Raw genomic sequence first — 4,045 nt, forward strand, 5'->3', positions numbered from 1 at the left:
CCCGCCGCGGAGGCGACCGTCGTCTGAATCCAGCGGCAGGGTGAAACGACAGTTGTCGAACAGCTCGCAACCCACTTTCCATGTCGAGGACCCTCGATTTGATGACAGGATTTCGTCTCTGGGGGAACCAAATCGGAGACGATTTTTTTTTTTAGGATTTCATCCGGACTGCCACACCTGTCGATACTATAGTACATAGCAGTGAATTTACGATCAAAACAGTCATAATTGTAGATTCTCTTATCTTGTAAATGGAATAATGGTGAAGTTTAACTATTAAACATTTTTACTGGGGACCCCCCTGAAACGACCAATTATCAACAATCTCAACCTTCGAAGGACCCCCCGGGGGGTGATTGTAGATTCTCTTATCTTGTAAATGAAATAATGGTGAAGTTTAACTATTAAACATTTTTACTGGGGACCCCCCTGAAACGACCAATTATCAACAATCTCAACCTTCGAAGGACCCCCCGGGGGGTCCTTCGAAGGTTGAGATTGTTGATAATTGGTCGTTGAGAACCACCATTGTAAACAAGACAATGGAGCGGTGCAATGCTGAAAAAACACCCCCCGGTCTACATGGGAACAGCATGGGTAAATATCAATTTCAGAACCCCTAGACCCCAACACAGAAATCTCTACTACAGTAAAGTTAGCTTCACATTGCAGCACTATTCTCAGCGACAATGGCTATATTTGTCAGTGGCGTCAAGAGATCATTTTGAGGTGGCGGAGCTGGGCTACGGCCACTGGGATAAATTGGCTGCCATGGGAATAGTCACGGATGGAGCCCCATGAGTGACAAGAAGACAAGGGCTGGTGGCTGGTTCAGAGAAAATATTCGCCAGAAAAATGAGATTATGGAAATCCCAGCTCACTGATACAAGTCTCAAGTCATTTTCCAACGTGCAAGACCCCCAAGATGAATGTGCAGAGTTTGTTGCTGCCATTGAAAGGCTAAAGCAGGAGCAGGAAAGACTTAATAGTTTTACTTCTCAGGTGAGGTGGACAGTGCTCCAATTGAGCTCCAATTGGAGCTCACAGAAATGCAGTCCAGCTCCGACCACAAAGTCCAGTTTAAATACAGTATGTGGCAGGAAAAACAGAGCGTATTGGACCATTCCTGAGAGAGAGACCTACCACCTACTCAGAACTGTCCAAACTGTGGGAAAAGGTAACGTGCCAATGTAAGAAGCTATACTCCACTATGAACATCAATAAGCCCAAATATAGATCCAGACTAACTGATGCACTTCCACATTTGTTAACTTGCATTCAGAAGAGCTCAAGTTGGGTATATCTGCACTACCCTGAGCGAACTGTGCATGAGGTGCATGAACTGCAAATGAAATCTGACGAGTGGCCATCAGTACTTTAGACATCTACTCTGCTGTGACATCCTAATGGCGTAGTATCCATAGCAACGGTAAAATAATGAATTGAGTGTGTGTGTGTGTGTGTGTGTGTGTGTGTGTGTGTGTGTGTGTGTGTGTGTGTGTGTGTGTGTGTGTGTGTGGAGGGGAGGGGGGGTCGGGGGTGGAGGAGGTAGTTGTGTTAACTAAACAAAATTTAAAAACCTCCTCCCTTCCCCTGTGCTTTCTCTCCTTGTTCCTTTCCCACCTCATTGTTAAAATGTTCTGTCCCTCTTAGCTTTACACAACTTTTCCTTCCTCTGCCTTTCCCAGTATAATACTGTATATAATGCATTGTGTCCTATGTTGATTGTGATTTTCATGGACAGAATACCAAGGTGTTGCCAAGGGCCCGAGTGTGTGCAGTTTTGGGGGGTTCGAGGGTGGAATTTCTGCTTTTGGCAGATGACGTTGTCCTCTTCACCTCATCAGACTGTGATCTCCAGCATTCACTGGAAAGGTTTGCCACAGGGTGGATGTCGGTCAGAGTTTGACTTGACTCAATTTGCTAAGCTTCGTCGACACTGGCTCAAACTCAGTCTTTGAACTCAACCACAACACAAAATAAAGGAATGCAAAGTCGAATTACAGTGAATTCTGTTTTGATCTATAAAAGTGGGGTGAAGGAGTGGCTGTTTGGGCCAATGTCAGTCTTAAGAGTATTTACACCCATTTTTGAGCTGATTGGGCCAAGCTATGACAGACAACAGAACTGTTCAAGGAAAAAACGAACTTTCCAAACTGGTTGGTTTATTAGTCATAGCTCTTCTCGCTTTGACTTAAATATTGCGTGGATCAAAAGCGATTGAATTTTGAAGGGCTCACTATCAAAGCGGAACGTACGCTCCCACCTCCAATATGGAGCTAACTTTACTCCGGTGCGGTGACGGTGATTCGTCCTGTAACTCAAGTTCAAGTGCAACTGATCCAACTCTTAAAACTAGTCAGCGGGGTTGGTGGCTACATGCGTTTTGTCTAAATAACACTCGGGTTACGTTGTGCAGAGCCTGATCTCATTCGTGCGCCGCGTATAACCCTGTAATTACACACAAATAATGACTTTTACGCACGAGGTGTACGCCCCTCCTCTGCTGTTCCAGCGGTGACGCCCCGCACCGGAGTCCCGCTAGTGATGGAAGGTTCGACCCATTTTTTTAGATTCGGTGCCCTGACAGTCACTCGGTTTTTTTAAGAAGAGTCGTTCGACTTTCATTTTTACACAGTTGGCGTTCGGGAGGACTTCCGGTGAGCCGTGGACGAGAGTTGCGAATTGAATTCTCACGGGAGTCACTCAGTTCTGTCGAAATTGCCTGTTGAGGCGGAAGAAGTGAGATACAGGTCCAGGGATATCCTTTAGCCGGTGGCACGGAGCATTGCACTGCTGCATTGCACTGCTGCCTCACAGCAAGAAGGTCCTGGGTTCGATTCCCGCCTGGGGCGCTGTTGGCACCGTGCTCCGGCGGGTTATCTCCAAAATAGGAGCCTTTCTGTGTGGAGTTTGCATGTTCTCCCCGTGCTCACGTGGGGTTTGCTCCACCTCACGTCAGTAAGGACCCCCACCAAAAACATGCACACATCATCGTCTGACCAGCGTTGGACACTTATCACCTGGTCCCCGGGCGCGTCTACGTATGCTGCCCACTGCTCCTGGAGGAAGGACAAGCCAGGATGGGTCAAATGCAGAGGATCCATTTCACCGGCCACCATCAAAGCATGTGCGTGTGTGTGTGTGCAAGCATGTGTTGTGTTGTGGTGTGTTGCGTGACGAATAAAGACTGTTTCTAAGCCCTCTCTCGACGATGCATGTTTCGTCCCAGAAATGCAGAGGCGTGAATCAGGAAAAAAAACGAAAAATAATTAAAAAAAACAACTTCTGTCAAATGTATTTACTTTGGTGGGATGTGAAAGTGTCAATCACTCACATTCCACCAATTGGATTCTGGCAAATGTCTTCACCTTTTTGCCTTGGTCTTGAATTTAACCCCTCTGCTTCAGTTTGAATCAAAGATTCACTCGCTCGCCCCACTAGATTCAAGATTCAAGATTCAAGATTTTCATTTGTCACATACATATACATACTTTCATACATTTATGCACCCGGTGATAGCACACAATATGTCCTAGGAAAAAAATAAAAGTAAAAAAATTCCTTTCTAATAGACCGACTAACTGACTCCTAAAACGTAATACAGTAAGTTGAATACTTATAGAATAAGATAGAAATATATAGAATAAAATACAATAAAAATAAAATGAAATAAAATGGAATAGATAGAGGGAATATGCCTATGTATATACAGATATGTGCATTAAAGTGGCATGGGTATTCAGGGTTCCAAATCTCGGACATAAACCCGGTTGGAACCTAACCATTTATTTTTGAAACAATACCAGGGATATTACAGAATGTCAGATTGGAGAAAGTGTCGTCCACCCTCCATGTCAGATGAAATGAGTCATTTTGAAGATTCGTTCGATATGAACGGATCGTTCCGGAGTCTCGCATTGCTAATTCCCACATCCAGTCCAGGCGCAAACTGAGTCTCAGTCCCGTTACTCCCCAGAAAGAAGGGAGAGAAGTTTCACCAGGGGAAATAAATCACTTAAAAGACACAGAGAGAGCTGACAAA

Source organism: Zeus faber (genome assembly GCF_960531495.2).
Source record: "Zeus faber genome assembly, chromosome: 7".
NCBI classification, from domain to species: Eukaryota; Metazoa; Chordata; class Actinopteri; order Zeiformes; family Zeidae; genus Zeus; species Zeus faber.